This window comes from Mirounga angustirostris, unplaced genomic scaffold, assembly GCF_029215605.1.
Source record: "Mirounga angustirostris isolate CCGP_5_RB_7025 unplaced genomic scaffold, mMirAng1.0.hap1 SCAF_13, whole genome shotgun sequence".
In the NCBI taxonomy this organism is placed as follows: Eukaryota; Metazoa; Chordata; class Mammalia; order Carnivora; family Phocidae; genus Mirounga; species Mirounga angustirostris.
Window position 1 is genome coordinate 87,498,267 of NW_026991721.1, and position 8,892 is coordinate 87,507,158.

An 8,892-nucleotide genomic window follows, 5' to 3' on the forward strand; every position below is an offset into this window, starting at 1 on the left:
CCATGGAGGTTACAGCCTGCAGTTTGTAGACTGTTCTACATTGAATCTTCTGCTGTTCTTGATGCTGTTTGTTTTCTGCCTGGGTAGAAATAACAAATGTTCTTGCTTACTCTTCCGTTACATTGTCCTGTGCACTGGAGCATGGCTGAACCCTGAGGCCAACCAGATGTGGGACACGCAGGAGAAGGAAGAGCTCCTTCCTTGGTGTAGCCCTTCTCTCTGCACCCTCCCCTCCATGGTCCTTCTGTGGACGGATTCAGACTCTAGTGCCTTGAGGGTACCAGGGACCTCTACCTCAAGGGCCTCTTCTGAACTTTACATTGATTTCCCTGGCCCTCTGGCCACCCCCACTGGCTGTGCCCCCCAGGACCAATTTATAACATATTCGGTTGCTATGGTTTTCCAATTTACAGGGAATTTGGTTTACAGAGTAAAACACTGGAAGAGCATGAAAATATATAGCTAATCAGTTAGCATTTCAGCAGGCAGCAGCTCTCTGAAACTACAAGAGGAGGAGCTGAGTATAACTTCCAGCACTTTCCTCAAGATTCACCCAGTGTCTCATTGTGTGTCTTCCTCCTCCCTTTCCTCCTGGTCATGCCATGCTCTCCTTCTTTCCCTTCGGCCTGTCACCCTTGTCTCCTTTCTCCATCAATCCTTTCTTTTCTTCCTACTACCGCTTGTGCACTTGACCAGCACCTACTGTGCGCACAGACCTCTTTTCTTCCTCTGGCCCTGCACAATATAAACTAAACTTACCTGATTGTTGAATGAAAAATAAATTACACTTTTGTCTTCACTGTACTCTGATTTTTCCAAGAACACAGTGTCTATGTATGTCTCCCAATAGATTTCTTTGACTATGAATTAATATCTCCCAAAGCTCTCCTTGCCTGTTTTACTAGCTGAAATAAAGATTTACAATGGGAAATTTAAATGATCAGAAAGGAAAATACACCTAAGAAACACATATAGGAACTATCATTTGTTAGAATCAAAGATTTTGGTGACTAATGCCTTTTTTTTTCTCTCTGCAAATTCCTAATGGAGTTTCTACTTGAGACTTCTGACTATTAGCTTCTCTGATGTGGACGTCTCCAGTTGGCTCTGGTACCAGGGACTGGCATTTGCCAAGTCTTGTTCATTATCCCGGGGGCATGAGTCATTACAACATATAGAAGAAATGTTTCTGGCAGCATGCACATCTGATCCCTGCAAGTAACAACATCAGAGAAATAGGAAGGCTTTGGAAGAAATTCAGTCCTGGTTCTCATGTAAGCATATATGTTTCTCTTGTTCAGGGATCCTGCAACTCTTGAATTGGGGGAAAGGGATGGGTAGGTAACATAAAGAGGATTGCTAAGAAAATCCAACCACATAGCAATATTCTTTCCTTAAAAATCATACAACTCACATTCACAAAAACATATATACTATTCTCATACAGACATGATATTACTGAACAGAGAGATTAACTCCATAAGGTCCATTGGTCAGATCCTAAGGCTGGAAGAGAACACAAGAAGTCATTTATACTCCACCTCCAGCAAGGCTACAAGTCAGCCAGAAAACAAACCCTACCTTCTCCCAAGTCAAGGTAGCTGATTAAAAAAAACAAAAAACCCAAAAAACTACAAAATAGGCTCTCAGTCATCAAAAGCATCCATAAATAACAACCAGAATTGGCTGTCTGGGCACTTGACAGTGTTCAGTTGTCAAGACAGCGTCATGGCTTTATTGTTGTCGTTCCCATTTTGTAAGTGAAATGTCATAGCCAGAACTGAGACCTACACTTGGGTCAGAGTTCTGACTCTGCAGTTTGAGTTGGCCCCTGCATGGTGTTGCCCCCGCTGGGCTTGGGCTATCTTGAGACCCAAGAGAACCAATCCATATGCCATTTGGCACGTTGGACAAAGAAGACATTATCTGACAGACTCAGCCCCAGAAGAGCAGCTGAGTGGTTCTTTCCCTCTCCTGCCTCTCCATACCTGGTGAAGAAATAAACCCCACAAAAAGAGTAGGCTTCAACAAGTGTGGATAATCTCCTTCAGACACTGGTGGATGGGAAATATATAGACATATATACTTTGTCATTAAAATAACCCCGTTTTTCTAAGCTGCTAATAGGATTATTCAAATGTTTAAAGCAAAATCCTAAAGGCTGTTATTGGTTTGCCAAAGAATCTAAGCCTTCTTCTTTTTCTTTTTTTTTTTTTTATTTTCATCTTTCTCTGATTGAATCAACACTCAGAAGTTGATTCTGAGTCAGGCAAATAAATGGGCACCAGTTTCTTAGCTGTGCTAGTCACTCAACATGCAAGCAGTTCCCGAGTAGGCTTCACCAACACAGAGTCCCTAAGCATTGCCTTCTTCCTTTGGTACCCCACCCCCAACCCCCACTGCCCTTCTTTGCACCAGCCCAAAACACAGATTCGTCAAATGCTATCTGGGCAACCTTTCCCAAAGTAACCGAAACAGATGAAGACAGCCATTTTCTTCTTCTTCCACTCAGCACTCAGGTACTCAGCTTGGAGAGTAAGAACTCATAGTTGTCTGAAGGTTATTTTGCAAGTGCCCTTAAGTCACTTAAAGCTAGTATGTTTTCTCTGTCAATTAGATTTTAAGGAATCTGAGGAGTAAGGCAGATTTCTGTTCCTTTATTCTGAGTTGCTTCATCTCTCTCTCTCGATGTGGCATCACCACCACAACCTTGTGAAAATCTATTCATTGACATCAGCACAGTACATGGTGCTGACTGATTAAGAGACAAAGACCAGGGTCAGAAGTCAACCTTGGCAAACTGAGGGAGTGATCCCAGGTCCAATTAAACTGTATGGAAAATCGTTTTGGAAAAGAACACCCAAGCAGATAAAGACTGAGGAGTGAGATGCATAGAGATAGAATATCCAAAGCAGTCAAACACTTGTAAACACAGGTTTGCAAGATGTTTATAGAAGCAGTTTATGAAATGCAAAGCAGAACACCTGTCCAGATAGCTAGATAGCTCCTGCATGTTTTTTCTGCCTCACATCCTCTATTCACCTCTTTTTTCCAATCTCCATCCTCCCCCTCACCCATACACCTTATGCCATGGCCACTTAATATCACTGAGATGAGACATAAATATCACCCTTTATAAAAGTCTTCCCTGACCATGAGCGGCCTTGCCCACACCTTCTCTAGCCCTACTTCCAGCTGCACAGCTGTCTCTCCTGAATCAGAGTCCACAGGACACTTGGAGTTTAGCTCTACTTGCTCTTTTCCCACTGTAATTAGCTCATATTCATCTTTCAAATTTCTAATGCCAAGAACATACGGAGAAGTCATTGAGTGCATACTCAGCGAACATTTAAGATATGAAAGAATTAACAAATGACTGACTGGGTCAGATTGGCAAGTCCTATGTCCCCTTAGCCAGGTTTTATCTCCACTTGTCATCCTTCCATATGTTTCTACCTTAAATACAAACTGCTGAACTGCAGGTCCCTCATCCTCCTGCCTGGTGCATCTCAGATTCTGCAAATAATGGCAGAAAATTACAGGATAATAATATGATGACATTTATTTTTGGAATATCTTTTCCTCTTGGGACCTTACATTGTGCATATACGTGTACAAACACCAGTATGCTATAGTTGCAGGCTACTTAGGTGCGCGGCAAAGCCTTCCGTGGATTGTGTTTGGAGGGATAGGTCATTTGTCTGAGAGATGTGGGAGGAAGAGTTGATATTATGGTGAAAGAGACAATTAGTATAATAGGGTCATTAAATTGACAATGGAAGAAAGTACTGCTCCATAGTTCCCCAGAGCAATCAGGGTGCCCTAAAATGGGAGACTGGCAATCATAATAAAAAAAAAATACTGAACCTTCTCTGCCTCCCTTTTGTAGTTCCCCTGAGTCTGGGTTTCAGTAGAATCTGTATCTGGGGAAGGCTCTGAGTACGTCTGCTGCACTCAGAGGCCTGCACTCTTGGAGCTAAGTGACCAGAGAACAGGAAGAAATGGCGGATGTGCTGGGGGGAAGGAGGCCATAAAAATGCTAAGAGGGGAAATTGGAAAAATGGGCAGTGAACCAAAAAATATTTGGGGGCCTTGCAGGGGAGCTGGGATCTCACCTTCTTTTGGGAAAATAGAAACCATCACACATAAAGTCTCTCTTCCTCCAAATGTCAAATCTACAAATCTGTTTTTCTTTCACATTTCCTCTTCTTCCTTTCTGTCACAGATGGGCACTCCGGCCACTCATTTACTCAAGTAAAAGAGAAAGTTATCCTTGATTTTGCCCATTCCGTCACCCCCTCAAGTGAGGTAGCAGCAGATTCTCAGTATCTCTTAGATGTGTCCACCTGTTCCATCTCCATGGTCCTAACCCTTAACAGGTCGGCATTTCTCTCTTACCCAGACCAGTGCAATAGCTTCCTCGCCCAAGGCCAGTTTCCACCCCAGGCCTCCTCTGATCTACTCGCCACACAGAAGTGGAGCGATCTTGTCCATTTCCAAACTGTATCATGTTCCTATTCAGCTCAGAACCCTCAGATTATGTCCTATTCTACTTGGAAAGTCCAAGCTTCTTACTGTGATCTTTTAAGTCCTGTAGGATCTGGCCATCCTTGCCCCTCTCTCCAGCTTCTGGCCACACTTTTCCCTGTTCACTAGCCAGTGGCCACGATGGACTTCTCTGGGTCTTAGAAAACACCAGGCCCTTTTATTTATCTACTTACAGCAGAAATGCTCTCCCCAGCTACTCACTTTGCTAATCCTTACTCATCCTTAAGCCTTTCCTGACCGCTCAGTCTAAAGTAGACCCTTACCATAATCCTCTCCCTTATTGTTGCCTTATTGTTTTTCATAGACTTTTTTCCTGCAGTGATTCAATTTATGTATTGATTTACCTGTTCTTGGGTCACTTGGTAGCATGGAAGCTCCGTGAAGGCAGGCACCCTATGGGGCTGTTTTGCTCACTGCATTACCCCAGAATACACTACCATGCCTTGAACATACAGGCTTTGGGGTAGTTGAGTGAACTCCGGCAATTCAGATGAATTTAGAAATAAAATAGGAAAGTAGTGTAATTGTAAAGAAATGCACTTTTATGACTTCCAGGACATGTAACATATTCCTGAGTAAGCCTAGTTTATTGGATGGATAAGACTCATTTGTAGCTGTGACAGCATCCCTTCGTACCCATCTGCATCCCAGTAATTAATGCCAAGTTCTTAGAAGCAGTCTGTTCCCTTAAGGAGGCAGAATCTGTGCTTAAATTTGATGGAAGTGGCCTGGGTAACAGCAGAACTTGACTATATCGTCTTAAATTGCTCTCTCATTTTTTCCAATGTGAAGGTCTTTTCAAACCAATTATAAGACACTTAATAGGGAGGATTTGGCCCTATATTTTCTTGCTTTATTAAAACCTAAAAACTACGAACTTTTCTTTCAGCTAATTGTAAACAAAGAATATATCCTTCATACATGAGATAAAAGAGGTGTGTGTGCGTGCCGTGCGTGCGTGTGTAAGATTGTGTTGGCTCAGTCACTGTCCCTATCATTACAGTGAATAACGTGTTAGAATCTCCTACTACCTTTTAATTCAGGTGAAGAATATATTGCTGCTGTGCCTTGCTGTTATTTTGTTTATTCAGAATACAATGGGAAAAAAAAGTGGTTTAATCCCATATAAATAGTGTAAAATATGAGTTCTGTGAGGGCAGAACTGCTTTGCTTGTCCCTGCTTCACCAGACAGCACAGAGCATCATGTCTGCTGCCTGGTGGATGCTCAATAATGACTGAATTGAAATAAGAATTCCTATAGAGTTTGGTTATTTTCGTAGGATATTTCCTCTGCATATCTGCCTCCTGGCCCAATCCTTCCTGGGGTTCATGGCAGGTACCTGCAAAATAAACACCTGCTGATTTTCCTTGACAGCTGAGCTTGTCAATGCCTTCCTATGGCTCCAATTCCTCTAGTTAAGCTCTTTTTGGGGAAATAATACCTTCCCCGCAATTTCAGTGGCCACCTCGTTTATCTGTAGGCAGTGTTTAAAAATAGCCAAAACAAACAAGGGGCTCTGGGACCTAAAAGGATAGTCTATCTCTGCCCAGCTCACAGGGGTCCCGCCCTAGGTCTGAGCCCCTCAGGGTCCTCAGGGAAGGAAACTTTCTCATCTGTTCCCTCTGGCACTTCTAGAGTTAATGCTGCAAGCATTTATCCCTGTACCTTCCCTGTTCTCAGATAACTCAGAAATGGTTGGATTAAGAATGTCAAACTTGGCCTTTAGGTAATCCTCAGTGCAGAAGGCAGCAGAGTTAAATTTGAAGGGAAAAATGGTTAAAAGATAAAGAAGTTCTGAAGCAGCGTGAGGAGCCAGCACTCCTTATTTTAGGGAACACGGAGACATTTTCAAAACCCCTGTTGTCAATTAGATGTCTTGGTATTTTCTGCATGTTCCCCACGGCCCATCTGGTGTGGGCTACAGGACGGCAAATACAGCGGGGAACCGTGAAGACCCTCCCAGATGTGCCATTGCTCAGCTAGGGGACCCTCCCCCCTGTGCTTTCAGCTCTGCAGGTGTGCTCAGCAGCCTGGGCTCAGATCCTGTCCCTGCCATGTGCAGGCTGTGGGAACTTAGACAAGTTACTTAACCTCTCGCAACCTGTTTCTCCTTTGTCCAGTGGAGGTGTGAACAGTGTCTATTATTGTAAGGTGCTGCTGGTACACGTTTACCCAGGACAATACTCGTTACAGGGCACAGCGCAGAGTAACTGCTTACTAAAGTCAGCCCTCTTGCCATCATCTTCTTCTTCATCCTCGTCCTCAACGGCACGCATCCCTTGCCTCTCTCCCTTCCCCAGCACCACAGGGCGGCACACCGGGACCACCATCCTACCCTGGTGAGACTGTGAGGACTCACCCCATGGCTCTTCCCTCCTGCACCCTGACTTGCTATGGCCCGAGCTCCGAGCCTGGCCACTTGGGTTCCAGAAGCTCTCCATTCCAGATTCCTCCTGCTCACCACTTCCTTTTTCTTGCTGATTCTGGCTACGCTACTGGATCAATCCTTACTGCTGAGGCCAGTGCAGACGTCTCACTGCTCCCACATAGCTTGGGCCTATCACCGTGGCCTTGGTCAGCCCCATCTAACTACCTAGATTGTCCTCCCTCATGTGTCTGCTTCTTCTGTGTAAATTCATTTTAATGCCACCTTCTCCATGATGCTTTCCTTGACTATTAGCTCAGATATCAAACCCTGAATTTCTGTAACACTTTAGAGCCTATTTCTTTTTTTCAGGGACATGGTTAATCAGACACCACCTTATTCATGATTCATGTAGAACGCTTATATTGGAGAGCAAACAAGTCTTGGTTCTGTCTGTGTGGCTTTGGAGAAGTTGTTTAAACTTTCTGGGACTCAATAGAACACATATAAAATGGAAGCAATTATATACACCTTGACTGATTGTATAGAAATGAAGTAATCTAAGATAAGTCATGTAGTACAGGGCCAAGTTCATTTTAGGCATTTAATAAATAGAACTTGCATTGTCCTATGTTTGTGTATGTCTGGGACCTCTCCAAGGACACGTCTTTGTATTTCTTAGCATGCTCCATGTTGCCTAGAAATATGCCATTCTCCTTACATAACCTTAGTTTATAATGATTAATACCTATTTGTTGAATGAACGAATGAATGAATAAAATGTACTTCTACCCAGGAATCTTTTCCTGGCTCAATTAACGCGTTTGCCACCCTGCTATTCTGGTGCTCTGTGTGTGTGTGTGTGTGTGTGTACATGTACATACAAATGCACATGTGTGCACAAATGCACATGCATGCATGTTTTGCAATTCCTCTCCTAGACCCACTTCCATAAGTAAAATCATTAGAACCCTCTAGAGATCTTCATGCTGACTTTCAATACCGAAGTGTCACAAAAACTGAAATTCCACCATCAGAGAGCTTGTCCTGTGGGTTAAACATTGGACTCACCCAGCAGTCTTTCAGGTAATACAATGCCTGTGTCAAGGTCTGTATTCAGCAGCTTGGGCTGCCATAACAAAATGCACAGACTAGGGGGCGGGGACAACAGGAATTTACTTTCTCACAGTTCTAGAGGCTGGAAAGTTCAAGATCAAGGTGCTGGCAGGGTCAGTGTCTGGTGAGAGTCCTCTCCTTGGGCTGCAATCAGCTACCTTCTCACTGGGCCTTCACATGGCCTTTCCTTGGTACGTGCTTGCAGAGAGTGAGATCATTCTCTCTTCAGCATCTTATAAGGCCACTGATCTATCAGATGAGGATCCAACTTTTTTTTTTTTTTTTTAGATTTTATTTATTTATTTGACAGAGAGAGACACAGCGAGAGAGGGAACACAAGCAGGGGGAGTGGGAGAGGGAGAAGCAGGCTTCCCGCCGAGCAGGGAGCCCGATGCGGGGCTTGATCCCAGGACCCTGGGATCATGACCTGAGCCGAAGGCAGGCGCTTAACGACTGAGCCACCCAGGTGCCCTGAGGATCCCACTTTTATAACCTCATTTAACTTTACTTACCAACTAAAATACAATCACATTGCTGGTTATGGCATCAACATGTGAATTTGGTGGTAGTAGTTGGGGGAACCATTCGGGCAGTAGAAATATTCACAACTTAATGTAAATTCCATTTTCAGGAACTTTATCCTCCCTGTCAAAGACAGCAGTCTAGGTGGGGAGTACAGGCCTCTAAGCGGGGAAATGACAAGTGGAGTACTGCCAGCAAACATTATCCTGGGCCTCCCAAGCACAAAAGTCCTTGTTGCAGAAGTATTATCCTGTCCCAATATATTGTGCCATCACTATAAATTTGTCCAAGAAGCTCATAACCCTGCCTCCAAAACCTTCAGAGCTATGGGAAGGAGGA